Genomic DNA, 21,040 nt, shown 5'->3' on the forward strand with positions numbered 1-21,040 from the left:
TACTCCTGTATCTCTTAACTTTATCGATGTATCTTTCACGATTATTTCTGTTGTATCTCATAATATTACGAGAATCTTTTTGTGTTGTTAATTATACGTCCACTGGCATACAAATGATCTTCATAGTATTTTGAAGAATGAATCGTAGAATCTGTACATTACATTGCAAACATCCGTAAATAAAATTATATAAGATAATGATAAAACCAAGGCTAAATGGCATGTTTAGGACATTTTTGTGTTTTACAATTTGTTTGGAGCTTAAATATGACTAAACCTGTAACTAGATTGCATTTATACTTCTCATGGTTCACTTGGCAACATACAACATGGTAAAATATGTGCAACAATGTTGTACTAATTCACAAAAAACAGTAAACTTTGAACGCTATTTAAAAAAAAATCATCAAATATCATGTCGGTGAAAAAAATTTACATGAAAGCTTATGTATTTTTTAGGTGATCGCCGATGAAAAACTTGCCCGAACTTGCCCGAACTTGCCCGACTGCAAGAACGTCCTATATACATTTTGCGTGATTTTCAGGAACTTTCTATGAAAAATCAATGCATATTTTGTTTTTTCCAACTAATTTATTTTACATATGTTTTATTTTAGTATTTTTCATTATTATAACTCGAAAACGGACATTAAATTTGTTTACAAAACTAATTTAATTAAAAAACTCGATTTTAGGTAGGTATTTTATAAAACGACTAATATCTCAAGAACAGTAGGCTTTGGAAATTTGACGTCTTCGGCAAACTTTTTTAGCATAAATAGCCGAACAACTTTGCCGAAGACACCATACCGCTAAAATGAAAGATGGCGGCTGTTCGAGTCCGTATGAAGTTGATCATCAATATTAACTTCTTTTCTCGATCAGCCTAGATAGCTGTGAAGTGTCGGTAGCGATTGTCTCAATTGGCTAAGAATAACACTACGGACCGCCTGTTCCGGTGGTAAGAATCCACCAACAGGTGACCCCTAATTCATGGTGTTATGCGGCTTTACGCTTACCGTGCCTAGGAATGAATGGCTAGGGGGGTCTAATAAAAACCTAACCGCAAACGGAGCCTGTGGAGTACCAGGGCACCCTCCACAGTATTTGCCCTTACTGTGCTAACCGGAGCAATAGCGCGGTGGACCTTGTGTTTCTCCGAGACAATCAGCTGCCCTTCTTCAATCTCATACTTGAGGCTGAATAAGGGCGGGATTATGAAGATGTTATTAATTAGTTTAAATTTTCACCTATATGGTTTCGCATTATGCGTTTTACACAGTGTATTCTGTGCATCCTCGCCTTTGGCGCACTCAAATCGATACCGATCTGGCTTTATTGTTGCTGTTCTTTTTTGTGCTGTGATTGTTAAGAGTTTAATCTTGCCTAGTTTGGGTAGTGGCTACGGTTAGGATAGCTCAGATCAATCTTCAGCACAAAAGAACAGCAACGATCAACCTTTGTAGACTTATGCAAAATGGTACAGCCCAAGTGGCGTTAGTCCAAGAACCTTACTTTCGTAAGGGGAATTTCTATTTAGGAAACCTTGTGAATCCGGTGTTTACTACTTTCAGTAAAAATGAAATGGCAAACTCACGTGTCATGCCTCGAGCATGTGTGCTTGTCAACAACGCAATCGTTGCTACACTCATCTCTGAACTAACTACCAGAGATGTATGTGCTATCACAATAGATGTATCTGTTGGAAACCTCAACAGGAAATACGTTTATTGTTCGGTTTATTTACCGCATGATGAACCATCCCCTACGGATGCTTTCAAGCAAGTCATTGCATACTGCACTTCAAAAGGCCTTCCGCTAATTGTTGGTAGTGATGCTAATGCTCACCATATAATCTGGGGCAGCTCAGACATCAATTTGAGAGGCTCCAGTTTGATGGAATACTTGAGTAGTACAGATCTTGGATTACTTAACATAGGCAACCGCCCAACCTTTATGGTATCTGGTAGAGAGGAAGTGTTAGACATAACGCTTTGCTCTAGCAGAATTAGTCATGAGCTGACCAATTGGCATGTGTCAGATGAAGAATCTTTATCTGACCATCGTTACATCTTGTTTGAACATGTGAATGTTACTTCGCAAACTTTGCGTTTCAGGAATCCCCGGTCAACCAACTGGGATCTCTTTACCGATTTGGTTGCAGCCAAATTTCATGGATACTCACCATCAATTGACACTCCAAGTGATTTAGATGATGCCGTTGATACTACAACGGCCTTCATCATGGAAGCTTTTGAAGAAGCCTGCCCTCTGCGGTCTGTGAAGACTACAAGAGGAACCCCTTGGTGGAACTCCGATCTGGCGAAGCTCAGGAAACAATGTAGAAAGAGTTGGAACAGACGACGTTCGGCTGGATCGGAGGCTTTCAGGTCGGCTCGCAAGGCCTACCAGAAAGCTCTTCGGTCTGCTGAACGATCCGGCTGGAAAAACCTTTGTACAAATGTTTCCAGTCTGAGTGAAGCCAGTCGATTGAACAAAATCCTTGCAAAATCTAAGGATTTTCAAGTGAACGAACTTCGTTTGCCAAATGGTGATTTCACTTCCTCTGATGAGGAAGTTTTAGAATGTTTATTCAGTACACACTTCCCCGGATGTGTGGAAATTACATCTTCGGATGAACCTGATGTCTTTTCTTGTAGTTATGATTCTTTAGCTTCGGCTCGGAGTATCATAACTTTAGAATCGATTGAATGGGCACTTAATAGCTTTGCTCCTTTCAAATCTCCGGGGGCAGATGGGATTTATCCTATTTTGCTTCAGAAGGGATTTGATCATTTCAAACATGTTTTGAAACAACTACTTGTTTGCAGTTTTGCTACAGGGTATATTCCCAAATCCTGGCGGGATATTACTGTGAAGTTTATTCCGAAAGTGGGTCGCGCGTCGTATGAAGAAGCAAAGAGCTTCAGACCTATCAGTTTGACCTCTTTTCTTCTGAAATGCTTAGAACGCATAGTCGATCATCACATCCGTGATGTTCATCTGGCCAATGTGCCTCTTCATGTGAACCAACATGCTTACCAATCTGGAAAGTCCACTGTGACTCTTTTACACAAAGTTGTTTACGATATCGAGAAGGCATTCGCTCAAAAGCAATCTTGTTTGGGTGTTTTCTTAGATATCGAGGGTGCCTTTGACAACGTGCCTTTCGATGCCATATTGGAAGCCGCACGGGGTCAAGGTATATCTCCAATGATTTCCAATTGGATTCACCAAATGCTCAAAAACCGACATCTCTTCTCGACATTGCGTCAAGCGGCGATTAGGAAATTGAGTGTTTGTGGATGCCCCCAAGGGGGAGTCTTATCACCACTTTTATGGAATCTCGTAGCAGATACGCTATTGAGGCAACTCAATAATAGCGGTTTTCCTACTTATGGTTTTGCCGACGACTACCTAACATTGTTAGTCGGTATGTGCATCAGCACCCTTTTCGACCTGATGCAAAACGCTCTTCAGGTAGTTGAGGGTTGGTGTCGCCAATATGGTCTTTCGGTAAATCCGAGTAAAACATCTATTGTTCTTTTCACGGAAAAGCGAAACCGTAATGTTAATAGGTTTCGACTGGATGGTTGTTGATTTTCATGGAAAATTTCGGCTTGCAGTCTAACAATTTGCGTTGATTAATTACTGATCATCGCCTCCGTAATGGTGTTCGAACTTTACGTCTCTTTGATTCTGAAATCAATGTGACTGAACAGGTAAAGTACGTTGGAGTCATTCTTGATTCCAAGCTTCCCTGGACACCTCATGTTGAGTTCAGAATCAAGAAAGCTTGTATGGCCTTCGGGCAATGCCGGCGAACCTTTGGTACAACTTGGGGTCTAAAACCCAAGTATATCAAATGGATCTACACAACTGTTGTTCGGCCAATATTGGCCTATGGATGTCTTGTGTGGTGGCAAAAGGGCGAAGTGGGAACGGTCCAATCAAAGTTAGGCCATCTCCAAAGGATGTGCTTAATGGCGATGTCTGGAGCGTTCTCTTCAACTCCCACGGCAGCGCTCGAAGTTCTCTTTGACGTTGCCCCACTACACATTCATCTCAAACAAGAAGCATTTTCTTGCACTTACCGCCTATGGGTACTCGGTTTACTAGAGGAAACTCCTGTGAACCGCAGTTCAACACACACCTCGTTGTTTCCACTTTTGGTGAATTGGGACAAAGTTGTCCTTGCTCCAAGTGATCTTACAATTGCTTGTAATTTTCCATATAGGACATTTTCCACGAAATTCCCTTTCCGGGAAGAGTGGACATCTGGTTATCTGGAGAGAAGTATTTCAGACGGCATCGTATGTTACACTGATGGCTCCCTTCTCGAAGGTCGAGCAGGTGCTGGTGTTTATTCTCGTGAGCTAAGGCTGTATCAGTCTTATTCACTTGGCAGACACTGCACCGTTTTTCAGGCCGAAATCTTTGCTCTTATGTGCGGAGTGCAATCAGCACCTCAGCAGCACGTAATGGGCAAAGTAATATACTTCTGTTCAGATAGCCAGGCTGCTATTAAAGCACTTTCTTCGGCCAACTCCAGGTCGAAGATAGTTATCGCTTGTCGAACTCAAATTGAGGAGCTGAATTCAGCAAACGCTGTTCACCTTGTATGGGTACCTGGCCATTCTTCCATCGCTGGAAATGAATTGGCTGATGAGTTAGCTCGCACTGGAGCATCACATGACTTCATTGGCCCTGAGCCAGCTATTCCGGTATCCAAAAGTTGAGTGAAGCTTCAGATTGACACCTGGGCTGCCACTCAGCACAAACAATACTGGAATAGTTTGGAGTCATGTCGTCAAACAAAATTGTATTGTACTGAGCCATCTCTAGGGGTGGCAAAGTATCTAACAAATCTGTCAAAGCAGAATTGCAGCATGCTGGTCAAAGCATTGACTGGCCACTGCCGACTCAGTTATCACATGGCGAATATTCAGCAAGCTGATTCATTTGCATGTGATAGCTGTGAATCCGATTATGGAACTTCGAATCATTTAATATGTAACTGTCCAGCTTTTGCGCAATTGCGTTTCCGAGTACTCGGGAAACACTTATTAAGTAAAACTGACTTCAGAAACCTGAATCTTCAGGATGTTCTGTTGTTCTTGACCCGCTGTGGTAAAGAGCTATAGGCTCTCTTTACGCTTTATGCATTATCACAGTGCCCTTCTCAGGGCGCTGTTCGAACCCATTGTGGCACGCTTATGCGTTATTACAGTGTCCTTTTCAGGACGCTATGTGAACCCATTGTGGTACGCTTTTGCGAGTATGACGATCCTATTCCCTTACCTGTCCTTTCCCATGTCCTATCCTTTTTCCTTCCCTTCTCCGTCAGGTAAATGATGAATAGGCTCGTGTTCATGGCGATGGCACAAATTTCCCGAATGGAGGAGAACGTGCCTCTAGAGCCGACCTACTGATACCTGATACCTGATACCGCTAAAATGAAAGATGGCCAAAATGGCTTATAGGACTTTTATGCGAATAACGTAAGAAAAATATGCTACCGTTCAGAATATCGACCTTGTTCATAGAAATATTTTCTCTGAAGACACCAAGTGCGTATCTCGACATCTCGACGAGCTAGAGGTTTTTTCCGAGTATTTTCAATCCTGCCCCAGTGTGTGGCGGCCAGAATATCCAAGATGGTGCACACTTAAAACAGAATGCCGAGATCGGCTGTGCGGATCTCGGTTAAAGCTCATTTGCTGAAATCTCGGCTAAACGCTTGACGTTTAATGTTTGATGGTAGCGGTACCCATGGGTGCTGCTATGAATAAACTTGATTTTTTGCTGATATCTCAGTTAAATTTCGACTGCCGAGCGCTCGGCTGTGCGAATCTCGGCAAAAGAATGGAAATTAGCCGAGCTCGACTGAGTGTGTGGTACAAAATCCAAGATGGCAGTTCCAAATTCAAAATGGCGTCTGTTTAATGGAGCTTTAGACTCTAAAACCATACAATATGGGTATTTTTGGAATGAGGAAGATGGCCGGAGTCCAAAAATGGCGACCAGGATATCCAAGATGGCGGTCTAAAATCTAAGATGGCGGCTTCAAATTCAAAATGGCGTCTGTTTAATGGAGCTTTAGGCTCTTAAACCATGCAATATGGGTATATTTGATATGGGGAAGATATCCGGAGTCCAAAAATGGCGACCATAAAATCCAATATAGCGGTCTAAGAACCAATATGGTGGCTTCAAATTCAAAATGGAATCTGTTTAATGGGGCTTCAAGCTCTAAAACCATGCAATATGGGTATGTTTGATACGGAAAAGATATCCGGAGTCCTAAAATGGGGACCATAAAATCCAAGATGGCGGCTCTTAATTCAAGATGGCGGCTTTATAATAGTTTTAGGCTAGTTTGGTGACCAGAATATACAAGATGGTAGTCTTAAATCCAAAATGGCAGCTCAAAATTCAAGCTGGTGTCTGGTTAATAGAATTTTAGGCTCTAAAACCATGCAATGTGAGGCATATTTGGTACGTGAAAGAAGTCTGAACTTAAAAATGGCGACCGGAATATCCAATATGGCGGACTTAAAACCAAATGGCAGCTCAAAATTTGAAATTGCGGCTTTTTTAAGAGTTCAAGGCCCAAACATTAAAAGCCAGATAAACTATATGTTTTCTGGTCCTATGAAATGGGTTTATGTTGAACGTATAAAAGTGCAATATTCATCAACATGTCACTTGAGTTTTGTTGAAATGGGTATTCGAAGGCACGAGAAAGGTGCCATCACCGCTAGGTGGGTTGATTAAAGTTTTTAATTTATGCCATGTGTATAAAAAGATGTTCCAGTGTGTAATGCTCTGGCAGTTTTTAAGCACCTCGATCAACGTATTTTCTGTTAAATATCTACATTTGAAACCTTGTTCTTTCGCAGTTTCGAAGGAAAAGAAGAAATAGAAACAGGTTAATTTACCTAAAGACAACAATTTGACAAATCGATTATTGATTTTTCCTACTCTCTCTCGATCTATCATAATTACACTTGTTTCAGTTGTATCTAATTCGTTACCATTATTTTCGACAGTTGTTCGATTCTAAAATTGTAGATTCATGGCTAACCTACCCAACCCATGCTTACTGACTAGAAGCCTTATTCCAGGCATATTTCCCAATCCGTGCGTTGTGCGTGGCGGCGGCGTCGGCGGTGGATGATGTCGAACTGTGCCGCGCTCAGTCGGTGATTAAATGCTCCTCGCTCCAGGAAAGTAAATAAATGATTCCATAAAACTGGTTCGTGGGCCATCTCTCGGCAGGCTCGGGACTGTAAAATAAAAGGAGAACAGGTTCACATATTCTAGATAAAAAGCCGTCCGGGATGGGGGAATTTCGGCTCGGACCAACTGTTGGTTGGTATCTGGGCCTGATTGCGCCATAAGCCGATCATAAAAACGAGTCAGCCAGTGCGTGTGTCGGCCGGTTCGGAAGAATTCAAATTTATTACACACGATTTAAAGGTCAGTGGAGCCTTTAACCTAGGGCATGGTCAGAGGTGATTCTGTGTTGTTTCGTTGCCGTTGTTCAGTTCTGGGGAATTCATTCCGAAAGTAGGTAATTGCTGCACGAGAAGCTTCATCATAATAACGGAAGCATCAAAATTGACATGTCTTCTCTCTACCGAGGAATGATGATTGCTCAAAGCTAATGTTTCTTTCTTTTTTTCAGAAGTTGAAGCATAATTTCACCTGTATCCCACGTCGTCATCGCAGAGGACCTTTCCTGCGTCAGGATGTGGTAATCGAGAGTCATCGTCCCATCAGCATTGCCACATCAGTGAGAATTCATCTTAATAACGCTTCTTCGATAGACCATCAAATGGGGAAAAGAATGTTAATTCTGAACAATCAAACATCATCAGGCATAGGCTTAGGTGCATTCGTGCCCAAACAAAAAAAAAACTCGAAATTTGGTCCTCTCTCCTTGATTGGTGTGCAGTGATGGCACCACTCCTGCTGGCATGTCTGGTCTGTGCGCAGGATTACCTTCACATCTAGCTATCATTAGTTTTATCATTCTCTTCTGTCCGGATCTCCGTACCTTCCCGTCCCTTGCTCGCTTTTGACTGCGCGTTGCTCCATCCACCAGCAACCTGACCTTTTAATAAGTTCGGTCGGCCGGCTTCTTTACATCATTTGACGGTGGATGCATCGGAGCCCACGAAACAAATCCATTTCTAATTGCATTTTCGGGGGACCCATGAACTGGCCCATGCCGCACGTAACTGCCAAAGAGGTAAGCTTACGGAACGAGAAAAAAGTCGAAATTGATTCTAATGAACTTTGGTGCTGTGCATGATTATTGATTACTGAAGCAAGAGACTTACGTTTAAGGAAACAGGCATCAACCACACTGACTGGCAGTAGGTATGTTGAATTGATTTAGCTGTAGATATCCTTTCGTGGGATGGTTGAGTTCAGTGTACCTACAACACCAGACGAAATCGATCAATCACACATTTGGGTGGGTTGGTTCTAGTAGCGTGCCCCTTGGTATCTGGTTCACTTTCGTGGGAGAACGACAGTGGATAAAAGGTTGATGAGTGATGTTGAGTTATGGATTTTTGATTGGACCGCAATGGGTGGTATGCAGTAGTTAGGAAATATTTTGTTAGAATTGTGAGTGAAAAAGTCATTTACTTTTGCTTGTTAGTGCCATATCTCCATTCAGTAGAGTGATGCTTTCCCCTGAATATATAGAAATAAATGTTGACATCATAGAATTTTACCAAATTGTAAGCTTTGTTGGATGACTTAATTTTGTGATGTTTATTAACGGAATACAAAAACAACATGCCAAATTTTCCAAATATGCCGGAACCGGATCCGTTAGTCTTCCGTAACTCGCGCGGTTGGCCGCCACCGTCAGCACCAGGCTAATAATGAGTACAAAAAAAGAGATTTTTTCAACTCGTTATCGAGCTCGAGGGTTAGAGAAAAAGTAGGACTTTGTAGAATCATATGCATGCCGCTGTAGAGTGTAGTAGCACATAATTCACAAATTATCACTAATATTCAATTCAAACAAACGATATGCTAAGAGAAAAATACCATAGATTTCTTTAGGAATTCTTTTAAGGATACCTTCAGAAATTCCTTCAGGTATTTCTGCAGGAACTCTCTAGGGATACTTTCAGAAATTCCTTGGCGACTTGCAAGGTTCCGATAGTGATTGTTTTAGGGTTTGTTCCAAGAAATGCTTCAGGAATTCCTCCCACGATTCCTCCTTCAGACATTTTTACAGACACTTCTACAAGGATGCATCGACGAATTCCTCCTGGAATTTTTCCAAAGCTTCCTTCAGTGATTTCACCATGAATTGCTCGAGAGATTTTTTCAAGAATTCCTCTAGGGATTTCACCAAACCTCCGGGAATTTATCCTGGGATATCTTTGGAGGTTTCTACAGTGATTGCTCCAGTGATTTTTTTGAGGATTCCTCCAGGAATTCCCAAAGGAATGTCAACAGAAATCCTTTTAGGTATTTCTGCAAGTGTTCCTTCAGAGATTTCTTCAGGGATTTCTCCACATATTCCTTCAAGAATTCCACTTCAGATTGCTCCAAAAATTAAATCTGGAATAATTCGAGTATTCCAGCAGGAATATCTTCCAGTCCAGGAATCCTTTCAGAAAATTTGCCCAGAGATTACTAAAAACTAATCCAGGAATTCCTCGAAAAAATTGTACAAAAAAAATCTTCTGGCAGTCCATCCAAAGATTCCTACAATAATTCGTCCAAAAATTATTGCTGACATGGATTCAGATTTTTTTCTAGTAATTCCTATAGAAATTCTTCCAGGGATTAGTTAAGTAAGCTTCCTGGGATTTCCTAAATCCGTTTCTTCAGGAATTCCCCCAGGTTTTCCTCCAAGAATTCCCTTAGGAATGCTTCTTGGAATTGCTTCCGGGATTCCTCCTGGAATTTCTTCAGGAACTGCTACAGGGATTCCTCAAAGAGTTCCTCTACGAACTTTCTTAGGATTCCTTCAGGATTTCTCGAAGAATTCCATCAGCAATTTCTTCAAGAATTCTTCCTGGGATTCCTTCAGGGATTTTCATAGGGATTCCTCCATGAATCCTTGCAGGGATTCCTCTGGGAATAGCTGCAGGGCTTCCTCTGAAAATTCTTCCAGAAATGCTTCTAGAGATTCCTCCAGAAATCTTCTAGATATTTCTCCAGGAGTTTCTCTAGAGATTCCTGCGGAAATCCTTACAGGCATTCCTCTGGGATATCCTCTAGGGATTTCTCCGGGGATTTCTCCCAAAATTTTCTCCAGAACTTTACTCGGGAATTCCTTCTTTGATTCTTTCAGTAACAACTTATTTTAAAAATTCCTCCAAAGATTCAGGCGCTCTTCTTAGGATTTCTTCAGGAATTTCTTCTTGTATTCTTTAGGAACTCCTCCAGGAATAACTTCCTCCAGGAACTGTTTAGGAATTCCCTTAGGAATTTATTTTGGAATTGATTCCAGAATTCCTTCAGGGGTTTCTTCAGGAATTCCTCTAGGAATTCTCTCTGTTTCTTCAGGAGCTGACAACAGGGATTCCTCCAACATCTCTTATAGAGGTTCCTTTAGAATTTCTCCAAGAATTTCATCTACGATATCTTGAGCAATTATTCCTGGTATTCCTTCACGAATTCTTTAAGATATTCCTCCAGAAGTTTCTGCAGGCCCAGGGATTCCTTAGAAAACTCCTCCAGGATTTTATCCAGAGGTTCCTCTAGAAATTCCGCCAGAAATTCCTCTAGGAAATCCTCTGAAGATTTCTCCAATAGTTCCTCTAGAGATTCCTTCAGGAATTCCTACAAGCATTCTTGTAGGATATCCTCTAGGGATTCTTCCAAGAATTCCTCCAGGGTTTCCTCCATGCATTCTTTCAGAACTACCTCCAGGAATTCCTCCAGAAATTCCACCAGGAAAATCTTCAGGTACTCCTCCAAGAATTACACCAGGAATACCCCTAGGATTCCTTCAAGGAATTTCCAGGGACTTCTACAGGAATATCTTCAGGGATACCTTTGGAAATTCTTCCATGAATCGCTCAAAAGATTTCTTCAGGAATTACTTCAGGGATTCCACCAGGTATTCTGCTAGGCATTCTTCCAGGAACTTATCCAGGCATACTTCCAGGGATTCCTCCTTGTATTCTTCCAGCGATTTCTCCTACAGAAATTGCTTCACGGACTTCTCCAGAAATTCCCCAGGAGTACTTCTAGAGGAGTTTTTCCTGGAATTCTTTCAGGGATTAATTCTGTCAGCAATTCACCCAGGAATTTCTCCAGGAAATCCTTCGGGGATTCCTTCAGAAATTTTTCCAGGATTTTCACTAGGAATACATTCTGGATTTTTCCAGGGATTCCTCCAGGAATTCTTCCAGATTTTCCTCAAAGAATTCCTCTAGGAACTACTTCAGGAACTTTTCCAGGGATTTCTCCAATGAATTCCCCAGGAATTCCGTCAAGGATTTCTCCAGTTATTTCTTCAGAAATTCCTCTAGAAATTCCTCCAAGAATTTCTAAATGGATTTTTTTTTCAGAAATTTCTCCCAGAACTCCTCTAGAGATTCCTCCAGATATTCATCCAGTAATTCTATCAAAAATACCGCTACAGATTCCTCCAGAAATTCCTTCAGGGACTCCTCCAGAAATTCGCACAGGAATACCTCCAGGTATCCCTGCAGGGTTTAATCCAGAAAATCCTCTTGGAGACCTCTTAGGATTTCTTCTGAAATAGTTCTTTGGGAAACCCTCCAGGAATATCTTCAGGATTTATCTGGGATTCCTCCGATCATTCCTCCAAAGATTCTTCCACGAATTGCTTCAGGGATGCCTTCAGGGACTTTTTTCGAATTTCTTCAGGGATTTTCCCAGGGATTCCTTCAGGGAATCCATCGAAGATTCTTCCAAAACGTCCTCCAGAAATTCTCCTTCCAGGAATTTCTCAAGGGTTTTTTTAAAGAAATTTCTCCAGAAATTCCTCCCAGAATTCCTCTGGAGATTTCTCCAGAAATTTCTCCAAGTATTCTTCCAGGGGTTTCTCCAAGAATTCATCCAGAAATTTCTCCAGGAACTCCTGGTCTTATTCAAGAGTTGCTCCAGGGATTACGCCAGGAACTTGTCCAGAAGATTCCTCCAGGAATTTCTCAAAAATTCCTTCCAAAATTCCTCTAAGAATTTTTCTAGGATTTCTTCTAGCAATTCCTCAAGAGATTTCTTCAAAAAATATTAGGGAGTTCCTCCCAGAATTCATCCAGGAATTCCTCCAGGTAAACTTTCAGATATTCCTCCAGCCACTTTTGTAGGAATCCCTCCAGGGTTTAGTCAGGTATTTCTTCAGGGATTTATCTATGAAGTCTTCCAGGGATTGCTAAGGACTGTTCAATTTATAAAACGGACAACTGGCTTGTGCGATATCTTTTTTATTTTTCAATAAAATCATTATCAGTTTTTTGCATAACTTTCTATAGCTATTTTCAAATGTAGGAAAAATATGACATTGAGTAAAATGTTCCTTATTGTGGAACTGAAGCGGTTTTCGTAAAACATCAATAAAAACCCATTTCTCAAAATTCGACATAACTTTCCACATATTTAACATGCACATTTTCATGAAGTTTTCAATGTACTGTAATCTCATACTATTCTACTGAAGGTAACGCTCAATAGTTGGTCAGTAATAATGCACAAGGCAGCCTCCAGCTTGATATAGTGAGTTGTCTTGTTTTCATGGTAATTATAAAAAAAATATTTATTTAAGTCCTGTGTTGCTAAAGCACAACGGATTCGGCTGAAAATTTATGCAGAGTAGAAGAATATTGCTTTCTGAATGATACAGAAGAAAAATTTTCTTCAAATTGCATTCTTCATCAAAAATTTAATTCATAAAGATGGTCATAGTAAAAAACTGCATACTTTTTGCTCCATTGATGCAGCTTTTCGATTCTAGCGAATCTTGTTATTATTTATTTTCAACAAAGTTGGTCCTATGCTATTGTACACCTTATTTAATAATAATTAGATGTAGAGTTTTCATTTCCAACATCATTGTTATGCTAAATTTTGCATAAGGTTGCATTGTTATTTGGAAGAACCTTCAAAGAACGAAACTGTTCTGATTACTGTACCTGCAATGGCGCACAGTATCCAAACCAGCAATGCTATCAAAAAGCGGTTTTCTGCATTTGAAACCACATTATTCCTACTTTCGACTGAATGCATAAAATAATTGTTTATTTAATATTTTCATGCCCTTTTTGCTTAACAATTGAATTTTATTCAAAAAATTGAATCTGACTTGAGACTTTGATATCTCAACAACTAATTTTCGAATTGAGTTTAAATTTCGCCAGAATGTTTATTACTTATGCTGCTGCAGCATGGCACTAAGTTTTCTGATATTAAAAACGATATACCACATGTGAACAGTATTTTTATTTATGTTTCAAATTATCAGCAATCAAAAATTTCACCTCATTTTACATCTGGCCGATTTTCTATAAAATAAAACTATTTTTATTCGATTCAAAAATGATTTCCATAATGATAGATGATGTACTGAAAAAAGAAGCAAGGGTGGTTAAATTTGAACTAGGCGTCTTATTTTTATAGCCTTGAAAAGTTGTCCGTTTTATAAATTGAACAGTCCTTAGTGATTTCATCAGAAATTTCTCTCAGATTCTCTTTAAAAAAAAAACATTCAAGAGTTCGTTCAGAATAAGAAATCTTTCAATGATGTTTTCTAGAACTGCAGTGTGCAACATAGTTGTCCCATGTTATTTTTTGACGATTTCGACATTTTTGCGTATACTTTCAGAAACCAGTGTCGGCTAACTGCCCATAATCGCATAGTTGACGTAACCACCATTGATCAACAATTGTCGACAATGACAGCACTCACAAGCTAATATCTATCAAATGTACATAATTGTGACTAGTTTTATTTAATAAAGCACAAGATCTAATTACTAGCTAGATATCAACGTGAAAAAAATCATAAACTTTTCATTATTCATTGTTAAAATTTCAAAAGTGTGTTGAAAACTACAGTGGCGCTTACGTAAACTATGCGATTATGGGCAGTAGTAGACTTTGTTCAGAAACTCTATGAAAACAATATTCAAGCCAATTTGACCAATGTTATTTTTTTTTAACCTAAGCTGTCCCATGTTGGATGTTTTTCCTCAAAGGCTAAATCAATCCAAAAACGGATCTTTTTACGCCGCTGGTTTCGGTACGTGAAGTTGACCATTTCTGACGTAAAAAAGTACGAGGAACCGATTGGTGCTAAATTCATTCACCGCACGGCACGGGAAGTGGTCCATTTTGCCCTTTTTTTATACAAGAAGAGAATCAAAATGTACTTTCAAACAACAAACAAGTCTGTAGATCGTTGAAAATAGCTGCAGGTGTAATTCGAGGTTAATAGCAATCATAAAAATGCATGAAATATCATTTAAATTGCTTATTTTGCCCCATATGCCCCAACAACTGCTGGAAATTCACACTTTTACCTAATTATGAACGGATTTTTAAAGTTACTGATTTGAAGTTGATTTTTTGGCATAAACAAAAAACGCTAAATCTATTATCACCAGAAGCTTCTTCGGCAGTTGTCCAATTTATCCAACTTTGTCCTATTTTTTACAGAAAATGAGATGTAAAATCTATTTACAAGAAACAGATACTGCTGAGGAACAGTTAAATTAGCTTTAAGTGCAATTGGAAGCTTAAGGTAATCATGCGCATATATGAAAGATCTTTTCTCTATTTTACCCTACATGCCACAAAAACTGCTGGATGATAATATTTTTATATTGTTTTGTAATATCACTGGTTGCAAAACATGAAGTCATAATTTTTTTATATATACCAATACGGTTTATCGATAAGCTTTAAAATCATTCACGAGAGAGTACAAACAGCTGTTTATTTACCTCAATTTGGCCTGATTTTTTGTCGTCTCATGTATAATTTGATTTCCAGTAGTTGCTTATGTCCGAATCTATCAACTTCTGGTACTGAAACCAATGTAATCGAAAGGATAGTTAAAACCTATGACTTTTTTCTAATTCCAGCTTTTGGTGGGGAATTAGGGGCATATAAGCATTAATTTTAATCTTATTATGTGTCAAATATGCACAAAACTGATTAAATGAGGCATCATATATTTGATTGTCTTTTCGATCACATTGGTTTCAGTACCAATGAAAATAAGGAAATTTATATTCTTAACATGGCAAAAAAATCAGGGCAAGTTGGGGTAAAATTGACAGTTATTTGTTCCATTTCGAGAATGATTCTAGTATTAATCGATAAACCGCATTTGAGTATGTAAAAAATGATCAAACTTCATGTTTTGCAACCAGTGATATTACAAAACCATACATAATATGTTATTACCCAGCAGTTTTTGGTAATCGTAGGTTAAAATATGAATTAGATCTTTCATGTATGCGCATGATTACTGTTAGCTTCCAATTGCACCTAAAGCTAATTTAACTGTTCCTCAGCAGTATCTGTTTCTTGTAAATATATTTTACATCTCATTTTCTATAAAAAAAAAAATAGGGCAAAATTGGGTAAATTGGACAATTGCCGAAGAAGATAATCCAAACATGTCTAAAGGTCCTATCTTCAGAAGAGAGGCTCTCTTTGGTTTCCCTCTCTTTCATTAATATCGCAGCTGTTTATTTGTGTTATTATTGTCTCATTGCATTGAACGATGGTCAAAACAATCGTCTTTTGATTTGAACTGCAAAAAGAGTTGAAAAGTGTATCATTACATTGCAATAATTGAAAGAGAAAGTGAACAAAGAGAGCCTCTCAAATGCAGATAGGACCTATTGAAATGTTTGACCTGGATTCTGGTGATAATAGATTTAGCGTTTTTTGTTTATGCCAAAAAATCAACTTCAAATCAGTAACTTTAGAAATCCATTGATAATTGGGTAAAAATGTGAATTTCCAGCAGTTGTTGGGGCATATGGGGCAAAATAAGCAATTTAAAGGATCTTTCATGTATTCTTATGATTACTATTAACCTCCAATTACACCTGCAACTATTTTCAACGATCTACAGACGTGTTTGTTGTTTGAAAGTACATTTTGATTCTCTTCTTGTATGAAAAAAGGGCAAAATGAACCACTTCCCGTGACGTGCGGTGAATGAATTTAGCACCAATCAATTTCTCGTGCTTTTTACGTCAGAAATGGTCAACTTCACGTACCGAAACCAGCGGCGTAAAAAGATTCGTTTTTTGGGTTGATTTTTCCCACTGTGCGTTGGTTTGCGTACAACAGGCGTGCTTTTTTCAACGAATTGTATTGTACTAAATACAACAGCGTGACTGCTGAAGGGTTAAATAATGCTTTTCGAATATAATGTTATTTTATTCAATTTCATTGTGTTTCGTTTAGTTATAAAAGCAAGTAGGTATAAATTTACTATGGCTGCTTACCAGAAGAAGTACAATTGCTCTTGGAAATTTGATTAAAATAAAAATGCAAAAAATATCGAGAAAAACGCAGAGTGGCTCCAAACAATACTTTGAATATATTCGGCACAAGTATTGAAGTTTTTTTATGATAATGTATCCATTGGCATGCCTTAAACTTATAGAAAACTGCGTCATGTAATCCCAAATTTATTTGTTATGCAAAATATCTGTGTCAAAGAAAGTGCCAACAACGTGGGAGCAAACAATATCCGTTTGGCAGTCAAAACAAGATTTTGCACAGTTTTCTCTTTTTATTACATTAATAAATACCGTCATCATCTTTTACACAAATATCGGATCCTGCTTTTTTCGGATAAAAGCAAACAAAACAGTCTGACTCATTCAATCGGTTTCACTTTCATATGACGGCATCATCATCGGCGGCGCGACTCGATTGAATAATCATCACACGGATCAACATCGTGCCATTGCCACCGCGTTTGACCCATAATTCTGTCGCGACGCGACTACGCTATGATGCGAACAGCAAAAATTCCGCTTTCGCAACCACCCACTAAGTGGCAGAGGCTGTCACCACCATCTTTTCTGCGGTGGTGGCACATGACAGCCGCGGCTGAAGCAAAGGCGTGTTCCAATTATTGTCACCATCATCATCGGCGCGGCGGCCCACTTCATCAGTCGTAAGTAATAGTCAACATTCCCCGCGTTTTGTCATAAGGTAATGCGCCGTTTGGTCACGGATGTACGGTAGGGACCGTAAACTGGATGAATTGTGAATTCACAAATATTAAAGGATCTGTTAATACACCATGTAGACCAAATTTTGGGAAACTCACAGATTTGTTTGCTTTTGAGACAATGTATACGAATATTATATAATGATAAGTAATACATATTTAAAAAAACATAAAATATTACAAAGACCTCAATGAAATATTTATTAGCAAGAAATTAAATTGATTTATTCACTAAATTCAGTACCTCAGAATATAAATTACTCACATGTTAAACGTCTTCGACGAACATTTCTGAGCTATCTATGAAATCACATTAAAAAATTAAAAATCATATTTTAAAAATATGCAAAAAGGAATATTGATAACATAATGAAACATTCCCAAAATAACTGGGCTTCCGAGTTCCAGTTAAACAGTTCACTTTACTGTTCAACTTATCCCCATTTAACAGTAAGTTTATAGTAACAATTTATGCTCACTTACCAAGGGCCAAGCCCGAACGAGGACTCATATATCTCATACGTCATTGGGATTGCGATTTGTACAGCTGGTCCGAAAGCAGCACGCATTACTCATGCGAGCGCGCGCGTAAGCTGCTGGACAGCAAATTATGCAAGAGCCCTCGTTTCACTAAGCCAGCCAACAGTCTGTGGTGCGGTGTGGTGTGGTGGCTGAACGTCGAAGATCCGCAATGAACGATTCAAGGGCGCAAACGCATGGAAGCATCCGGTTTCAAGATGAGCCATATTCATCTCGTGTATGTTCAGTTGATGGCCAGAGGTGTAACCAGGATGTGGGATTTACAGCTTCTGCTGAGGGATGGACCATCCTGCAGAGGGGGACTGTTTCGAAATGCTAAGTCTTAAAAGTTCGTCAGGAAATTTCCAAATTTTTTTCTTAACTCTAGAAGACATGCAAAGTTTTGGATGAATCAAACTCCGGCCTTTTACAACTAGTAGTAGATCGTTTCCAGTATGCATTCTTAATATTGGGTTTCTGTCACGAATTCTCCCGGAGTTTGTTCTCATCTCTGACCAGGGCGCAAAATTTTCGAGCAGACGAGTTGAAGTTCACCGTGCGGCAATTTTCATTCACTTGCCTGCATATTCATATTCAGCTGCTCGATACTCGTTTGTCAACTGAATGAAAGTCAATGAATATTTGTAAACATCTTAAAAAGTGTTAAATTGCTGATAAAATATTAACGTTTCGATGCTTTACACAGATCTTTTCCCATTTGATTGTTGTGGAGTGTTTTTGGATGGAATCGTAACCATAAACGTAGGTAATTATGAAGATGTTTTTCGATCGGCTTCATATTCAATGACTACGAATTGACTGACTGTGTGAAGAGGGAGAGTGAAAATGAATTTGTTTGTTTTGAATATTCAGTGCAGAATCATTCAAATTCGTGCGGTTTTCAGTCAATGATTATGAACATTTTGCACCCTGCCTCTGACCTTCACTGGACCATGGTTTTCATCGGCACCTCTGGAAAATCTCTACATATAGGGAAACAGTAGTGAACTTCGATCCTGCTCACGGGATCATAATCTGCAGGAATATTTCTTTTATGTCTGCTGATATTGTAACATTGCGCACCCGATAATGGAATGCCATGGACAGTAACGGAGTTAGTAGTTCCGGACCCTTGTGCAGCATGGAATTGAAATATACGCCGTCAAATATCGACGTTGTAACCCAAATTGATTGCACCTTTCATTTCTTGTGATGAACAACGACTCCATTAGTGGTACCAGAGATATTCAGCAGGTACCAGGAGGTCTAAGGGGCGATTAGGGGGGTTACAGAGAGTTCTAGGGCTTCAAGGTTTCTTAGGGAGTTCCAATTGTGCTCCAGTTAGTCTCAGGGGCGCTTCAGGGGGTTTCAGGGGATTTAGGAGGTACCAGGAGATCGAAGGAGTCTTAGTGGGTCTCAGGGACGTTTCAGGGACATCCGGAGGCTCAAGGACGATTCCAGGGAATTCCTGGAAGTCATAGGGACGTCCCAGAGAGTCTCAGGGGATTTTAAGAGAGCCTTAAAGGGTTTCAGGGGATACCTGAAGGTCTCACGAGTGGTTCAGGGGATATCAGGGGGTACCTGGAGGTCTCAAGGGCGTTTCAAGGGTCTCGAGGAGCTTCAGGGTGTTTCAGGAAATTTCAAGGGCTTCCAGGGGATCTCTTCTGGGGAGCTACAAAGGGTCTGAAGCCATTTTAGAGGGTTTCAGGTAGTACCATGATCTCAGGGGCGTCTTGGGGAGTCTCAGGAGGTTTCAGAGGATACCAGGAGCATTTCAGAAGGGTGCATGGAGGTCTCAGAAGCAGCTTAGGGGGTCGGTACAGTCACTATATATACAGTATGGTGGATAGAGCTATCGGATCCAATTAAACATATCAGTTCGAGATAGCTCGAATATGATGAGTATTGTAACCGTAAAGATAATATTTTTTTTTCAGATTTTCGTCATGGACTTCATATTGCATGGTTGAGATTATAAATATTAATTGATCTTATTTATTAATTACACTAGTTTACAGCATTTTTGAACTCGGTAAGCTGATGATCATTTTTGGTGTAGAATCATGCCCTGAGTTCGAAAACGGGAAGGAAAAAAAATACAGTAGAGCGGAAATATTTTCGACTTTCCATACAAGGTTGATGATTTGAAATCGATTTTTGTTCTACAGTAAAACCTCCATGAGTCGATATTGAAGGGACCATCGACTCATGGAAATATCGAGTAGTGGAACAGAAATCCTTTTGGAGGCATTTTGAAGGGACCATCATAGTAACCCAGAAATTATTTTTCAGTATTCAAAAATTTACCTCCATAAGTCGATATCGAATCAAGGAACATCGACTCATGGAGGTTCGACTATTTTTAAACAATGTCGCTCACTTCACACATCTCATACTTCGTAATCAATGCTCCGATTGAGCTGATTTTTTTACTGTAACTCGCCTACATATGATATGTCAAATAAACGTAGAGAACGTATTTTTAAATTGTTTTTTTTTTCTTGTTGATAAAAATACATTTCATCATATAATTTTTGAAATTTAGCTAAAATTTAAGGAGATCGTCCCTAAAACTTGACAATATCTTGAATTTCATCAATCTGACGCAAAACCTGCATTCAGATGATTAAATGGTATTATATTCAGCTTTTAATTTATGGAAAAAGTTTTAAAATTGGTTGAACTAAACGCAAAATATTTAAATTTCAGTAAAATCCATATTTTAAAAAGTTGTTAAACTCGATATTGAACTTAAACTCAAAAACTGTTCTACTTAAAAAATTTTGAAGCACGGTCTCGGAATCAGCGCAAAATTGTGCTTCAAAAATTTTGGTCGTTGACAGAAGTTCACGACTTCGATTTATTTTGTAAACTAGTGTTATTCACTATCAAATTTTCGTGATTTGTGCCAACGTAAGAACAGTAACGACATTCACAATACGTTATTATTGTTATTATTGTTGATTTATTACTACAAACATATAAGAAAAATTATCATATTTGATGATGCGAAAAAAATGTTCATCTACGTTGTGAAAACACTTCCGAAAGCTTGAACTTCTTCTAGACTTTCCAGTATATTTGATTACATATTCCAGTTGTCGATTTTCAGGATTTTTCATTCACCAGGTTGTATATATAACGACTGTATTTTAATAGAGTCTACCATTATGAGTTGCTTGGAGATGTCTCGTTTCAGAAGTTTCTCAAATATTTTTTCTGGGATTGCATCATAAACATCTCTTGGAATTCATTGAGATTCTTTCAGAAATTTTTCCAGGTACCCATCAGAGATTTCTTTTGAAA

Source organism: Aedes albopictus, chromosome 3, assembly GCF_035046485.1.
Source record: "Aedes albopictus strain Foshan chromosome 3, AalbF5, whole genome shotgun sequence".
Classification (NCBI taxonomy): domain Eukaryota; kingdom Metazoa; phylum Arthropoda; class Insecta; order Diptera; family Culicidae; genus Aedes; species Aedes albopictus.